Source organism: Arvicanthis niloticus, chromosome 25, assembly GCF_011762505.2.
Source record: "Arvicanthis niloticus isolate mArvNil1 chromosome 25, mArvNil1.pat.X, whole genome shotgun sequence".
NCBI lineage: Eukaryota > Metazoa > Chordata > Mammalia > Rodentia > Muridae > Arvicanthis > Arvicanthis niloticus.
Window position 1 is genome coordinate 25,310,043 of NC_133433.1, and position 7,002 is coordinate 25,317,044.

Genomic DNA, 7,002 nt, shown 5'->3' on the forward strand with positions numbered 1-7,002 from the left:
ATACTTCTGAATATAAGTGAAAGGCTTGTTAGGCAGTGGCTCATGAGCTAGGAATACTATTTTGTATATAATCCCTTGAATGCAAACAGGTGATTTCTTCAAAATATTCTTTATACTTATAGAGATTTTTTAATATTCAAGGCATTAATCAAGGGATGGAAATATTTCACTCATGTGAAAGCTAATTTTTCTGTGAATATGTGATTTTACATATTTATACCATGGAAAATAGTACAGTTTCCAGTCACAGTGATTTTCATAGTTAAAGCTTCTTTAGTATGGCCTCAGTGACTCTTCTGAGGCCTCTCACGCCAATCTCATTTGTCTGAGAAACACAAATGTTGATCTTTCCTCCATCTTCTTTGCCTTTTGCTTCCACGCCTACCAATATCTTCTTCTCATCTCTAATTAACACTTTTTTCTCGCCTAATGATTCCTCAAATGTTTTATAGTCATGGAAGCCTGCCTACCAGCATGTCACTTCTGGCTACGATGTGTCAGAATCTCTTTCTCTGCTTTGTACAAATTTGTATCCTCAGATACTAGGTTATAAAGAAATATGACATGCTAATGAGATAAAGATATGCTTGGAAAATTGTAATGTCTCACCCTGGCAATGGCCAGAATACCATGTTGGTGGTGGTATTCTTATATTGGTCAGGGACAGAGTAAATGGCAGACCTTTGTTTATCCTAGCTTGATGCCTAGCTTGGCGGCCAAAGCAGTTTTATGCCTAGGACTCATAAAAACCAAATCAAATCAAAATCAGGTAGTGCAGTGTGGGAGGAAAAGACAGAGAGTTGCTTTCTACTGTGCCATGTTGTGTGGATGTGGAAAAATATCCACAGACCTGCACTCCATCCCACTGTACAAATGGGCGATAGACACACAGAGCCCCTCCTACCAGCATACAACTTGGGAGGAGAAAGACTTGTGGACTACAGGGCTGCCTTCCAGCACACAGCACAGGTGGGCTGTAGACATGCACTTGCCTCAGTACCACATAGCAATGACAAAGGATGATGTGCAGGGGCCTGAAAGCCACGTGAGCACCATGATCTGCCAGCATGTGATAGTCAGATTGAAGAAAATAAGAAGTGAAGCAGCTTGAACATTAAGAAGAGAGATGGACTGGGGACTCAAGAGTTGCGAGTGGCTAGCTCTGCCACGTGGGGCCATAATGAGGTCCCAGACTGAACTGCCACTGATGATCATGTCTTAGTCTGTGGCTACACAATGGCAGAGGTCAGTGTCTATGGATCATCTTACCACTAGAGAGCATGGAGACATCCATCACTGAGGCAGCTGCTGGGGGCCATATGGGTGACCAGGGGCTGTGCTGGCTCCACTCCTCTCTGGCAATGGTGCTGTCTGGAGAGCTGGTCCTATCTCTTACCTGTGACAGAACTTGGGGGAGCAGGCCCTGTGCTTCACTGAGGCAGCACAGTGGAGCTGGCATAGGTGAGCCACCTCACAGCAGTGGATAGGGGAGAGCTGGCCTCACCATTCCTCTGTTGTGAGGTGGCATCGGTGGGGGATGGGGAAAGAAGCCTTCTGCCCTCTTGCCTCTTGACAAGTGAGGCAGTCAGGAGAGATGACTCTGGGGTCATGAGAGTGGATGAGTTGGCCTTGCCCCTCATCAGCTACAGAACTTGAGAATAGGCCCTATGCCTCACCAGGGCATGGTTGAGGGCCATGGGTGAGACAGCCCTGAAGGTGTGAGAGCAGAACTGGAGCATGGCTGACATACCAAATGCTACACCCTTAAAGAAAACTGACTTTCTTTGCCCAAGAGTCCACTGAGTTTCCATAGCTCCTCATTTACAGGTGGGGGCCCATGAAAGCCTTTCCATTCTATGCTTGAATGTTAACTGGCTTGATTGTGTGAAGGTCTTATAAAAGCAACCATAGAAGCTGGGAGTTCCTGTGTGCAGTGGTCTTGTCATGTCCAGAAGGCACTGTTTCACCCTGGTCCTCTTTGATCTCTGGCTCTTCCAATCTTCTTCCCCCCCTCTTCTGTAATAGTGCTTGTGTCTTGGTGGGAAGTGTGATATGGGTGTCCCATTTGTGACTGATCAATCTACTGACAATTATTTTCTGTACTTTGACCAGTTGAGAATTTATTCATTAACCACCATCCACTTCTAAAAGAATGTTCTCTGATGAGATCTGAGAATTGCAGTAATCTATTGGTAGAGAGATAGTATGAATTTGGAGAGTAGTTTGATAGTATGGTTTTTTTTAGCCAGAATAATAGTAAATAAACCCCTGGGATGTTTGAGATACCTAGCTATGGGTTCTGGGCCATATTTACAGTACCACACATGTATTTCCTCCTGTAGAACAGGCCTTAAATACAATCAGAAAAGAGGTGTTTACCCTAAAACATGCCACTGTTGCCTCAATGTTCATATCCTGGCAGATGATTGTTATTATAGTTCATGGAGTTTACCTGCATCTCTTTCCAATATCTGACTAGGATTGTGGGATAAGACTGTGTCCTCTTGATCTAAGCATTTGCCTGAAAATGAATAAGCTTGTTTCTATAATTTGGGTTTCCCAAATATGTTCACACAAATAATCTTTTCTTTGTTTTATATTCATATGTTAAAGTGAATGTAGAATGAATTCTACAAAGAAAAATTCTAATATTGAATTTAATTAACTTTTTTATAACTTGAACGAAACTGTTCACTTGTACTTTACAAGTCCTATAGAAACACCCACTAAAATGTGTGGGGGCATTTATTTCCCCTTAGCTCAAGTCATTTTGTTGTGTTATGTGACATTGTCACCAGTATCTCAATTTGATCCCCCTTCAGCTGTCTTTGTGTTTTTAGCTACAGGATTCAGATAAAACACACAAAATATAGCATAAAAGATGAAGTTTTTCCTCATTGTTACTTGTTTCCTTGTTATTGTCTGAATTATCCATGGCCTCTACCTTGTCTTCAACCCCTAGTCTTCTGTTTTTTGCTTGATCTATTGTTGGTGAGGCTTTTCTTGAAGCTATGTATTTGCTTATTGAATTTTTTATTTTAAATCCTTTAGTTTAGTCTCCATCTCCTTGTATTTTTTATCTCTTCGTTGAATTACACTTTTATTTCTTTATTTCATTTTGTTGCTTGTTGGAATTCATTCAGGAGTTTATATATATATATATATATATATTTCTGTGGGCATACTTATTTTGAATTCTTGGCAGGGATTCTTCCAACTCAATTTTCTTGGAAGCATAACTGTGGGATTAGTAAATCTTGGAGGTTGTATTTCCCAAGTAGTTCATGTTTGTTGTGGTTTCTGCATTAGGACTTAACTTCGATGTTTAGTTATGTTGACTGAGTATGTGTGTGTGTGTGTGTGTGTGTGTGTGTGTGTGTGTGTGTGTGTGTGTGTTTGTATGTATGTGTATGTGGAGTGTGTGTGTGTGTGGATGCATGAATGTACAGTGTGTAGAAGCCAGAGTTGACAATGAATGTCTTCCTCTTTCACCCTATCTTGTTTTCTCAAATAACATCGCTCACTGAACTTAAAATTCATTGATTCTAATAGATTTGCTAGCCAACAAGCCCTAGGGATCCCTTTCTTTCTCCCTCTCTGCCTCTCAGTGACCCTGTCCAAGATCTCAGGATGGGGACTCCACAAATCAAGTTGGCCAACATCCGCTGGAAAAACCCATTAAAGAAAACAAATTTGCAAAGAAAAAAAGAAGATAAATTAGATAGATAGATAGATAGATAGATAGATAGATAGATAGAGACAGAGTAGGAAAAGTAAGTGTGTATAAAAAGAGGGCATCAGGACAGTGCTTGTCTACTGACATTGGGACCAACAAATATTTCTTCACAGATGTCTGGCTGTCTTGCTGGGAAGCTGTGTTGGTGATCCCTTGATGTCTTGCTATGACCAGGTCTCTACCTGTTTTGAGTGCTTGTGATTTCGATGTAATCTTTTCTCCCCCAGACTATAAGCATTTGGCTGTCTAGGTTTCAGTACATAGTCCCTGATAGCTGGTCTGAATTTCCCAAATGTGCAGTTCGTGGAAGATCTGGGACACTAAGCCCAACAGGATTTTGTTTAGAGCAGTGCCCACTGTTGCTTGAGTTGAATGAAGAGAAGAGAGGGTTTCTTCCTAGCTCTTTTCCTCACATATTACAGTACACAACTTTTCTTTAACCTTCTCTACTTTTGCCTTTAAAATGCCAGTTATTGAGAACATAGCCAGTTTTCTGAGGCTATCTGTCTCATCCATGGCTTCAGTAAATACTTTTTATTGGGATAGAAGAACTCTACAGAGCATGCCAGTGTCTCTAGTACACTGAAAGCTTTTCATGTGTTCATTTGTAAGTTTCCTTTCTTACCGCTATCAAACTAGAGCTTTTCTGCCATCATCCACCTCTTCTGAAAGCTGAGATCTAACTTGCTCCACTTCGTTTTACTTTGTTTTTGCTTTTTAGAGACAGAGTCTTACTATGTAGCTCAGGCTGGAATTGAACTTACAGCATAATGGTAAGCACCACACTGGTGATATTCATCTTAAAAGTCTACAAGGTGTGTGTGTGTGTGTGTGTGTCTGTATAATAGACTCTATCATGATTTATAGAACAAATACTAACAAGTATCAGAAAACTGAAATCACATGGACTATTTTTTGTCATAATGAAATTAGACTAGTAATTGATTTTTAGATGATAACTACACCCCTTCTCATGTGTAAAAAAACTTATGTAATTCTTGAAAAAATCATAATAAAGTAAATAATATAATCAACCAAATGATAAATGAAGCATCTCAGCACTTATGAATGCAAACATCCCAATTCTACAGGATGACTCACAGCCAACTATGCACAGAGACAATAACCTGAAAATGCAACATGAGAATCCATTTTAAGATATCTGTCAAAATGCAACTTTTGTCTTTTTCAGGAGAAAAATAAAAGGACCATAAATTGTACAAATGAAAATAAATAGTAATATGAATGACTAAAATAGTACACACATACATACATGATTATATTTTGTATATATAAAAGTCCTTTTTTGTCATTTCAAAGCTCTATATATTCAAAACATTTTCAAAAGTAACATAACTCTAAAGTCTGGCAATTTGGCTCAGAGAATTGAAGCACTTGCTGACAACCTGACCTTCATTACTGTGATCCATATGGTAGAAGAATAAAAGCAACCCCTACAAGCTGTCCTGTGACCCCACATGCATGCTGCAGCATGCCTTCCCCAAATAAATGAATTAATGCAATAAAAATTAACCCTCTGCTTCACTGCAGCCATGAGGAAGAGGTGGAAACCACATGTTTTTAGTGTCTTGACTAAGAAGGGAAATTTTAAAGATGCTTAAACTAGTCAAAGAATGCATTGCATCATTACATGTGCATGCAAATCTAAGTGAAATTAGATAGAAGAAAGAAAATTAAAACACTAGAGGGCACATCTTAGTGACATCACAAAGAAGATCATTTGCAAAGGTAGGAGGCAAGGTGAGGTGGCCTTGACATCCTGAAGCTTGGTGGGGTTTCACTTGTAATGCAAGAAACTCATCAGGTGGCACAGTTAAGTGTGAGCATTTTGTTGTATGCAAATTTCACCCTGAGATAAAAAGTTTAAAAACTCTCAAACACAGAATGTACATTCTGAAACATTTGGTAGAAGTAGAGAGATGTTTATAATTTACCTTGAAATTCACCAGAAAAACAATAAACAAACGAAAAACTGATAAAGCTAAGCCCCAGAGTATGGAAATGCAAATTGTAGACTCAACCTGTTATGTAAATGAGAGTTGCTGTAAAAATTGTCAGCTTTGTTTGTGGGAGAAGGCAGAGGCAGACAGGCTCAGCAGCTACCATTAAAGGGAGGCTAGCTCCTCCTGGTGATTTTGTTTTATTAGTTTTTAGATTTTTTTTTTTCTTTAAATCCTTAAATGTGATCTGATTCCATGATGTCTTTTGTCAAAGCAACAAATGTCAGCTGTGTGTCTGACCTGGACCTGGGCAAAGTCAGAGCCTTCTAAGCTGTCAGGAAGGTGATAAGGTCACTGTTTAGTTCAGTCTTTCTAGAGGAAAGCAGGTCTTGTTCCCTCCGTTGAGAATAAATCCAAACAGGCCTGCAAGAAATTCTTCTTTCTAAACCCTTAGAAAACAGTATACTGCCCAAGTCCCCACATAGCTGGACACCCAGATTGCAGCTCCTACAGTGTCCTTTCTGCTGCTGACCATCTTGGTCTATGGTAACAGTGATGTTTACTGTTGCACTAGTTGTTGCCCACTCCCATGCTACCAGAGAGTTCTTCACCTTGGAGAATGTGCTGGCTGTCTTGCTATAAACCGTCTTCTGTGCTACATACACCATGTCTCATCAGAATTCATTTGCTGGAAACAACAGGGGCCAGGAAGCTGAGAGGAAGCCAGAGGGAGGTCCCAGTAAGTGTCACTTGTGGTTCTTTATCCATGTTATGCAGATTTTCCGTGATGGTGTATAGGGACATCCTCCACTTACGTTAGGTTTTCCTTCCGTGAAGTCAGTTTGTGCTGAGTTTTCTTCTTTGTTGGTTTGAAGGTTCTTTACTTTGTTTTCATTCTTGAAAGATTTGTTGGACCTGCAGTTTTTAAACTATGGTCGTCATTTTCTCTATTTAGTAAGATTTGTATTTATTGTAACTATTTTATGATCCTGAATTTTTTAAACTTTTAATTTATACCTTTTAATGAAAATATGCCAAAATTACTTTCTCCCTTTCCTTTTCTCGCTCCAGCCTCTCCCATATCCCCTCTCTTCAACCCCTGCCATACCGTCTCTCAAATTGATAGCCTTTCTCCATTATTGTTCCCTTTCTCTCTGTCTCTGTCTCTCTCTCACACACACACATTCACACACATGCATGCGTGCACACACACACACACACACACACACACACTCACACACTCATACACACAACTCGCTGAGTCCTTTTAAAATATGAGAACTTATATCTTTACAACTATTTTTA

General features: G+C 39.7%; 1 non-coding gene across 1 annotated transcript; it reads left to right on the forward strand.

Moving 5' to 3' along the window:
* Window positions 1-605: 605 nt before the first annotated feature.
* On the forward strand, window positions 606-746 carry LOC143438691 (small nucleolar RNA SNORA48). The gene has a single exon (XR_013107392.1). It is a non-coding gene; the product is annotated as a small nucleolar RNA SNORA48 (small nucleolar RNA).
* The last annotated feature ends 6,256 nt before the right edge of the window (window positions 747-7,002 follow it).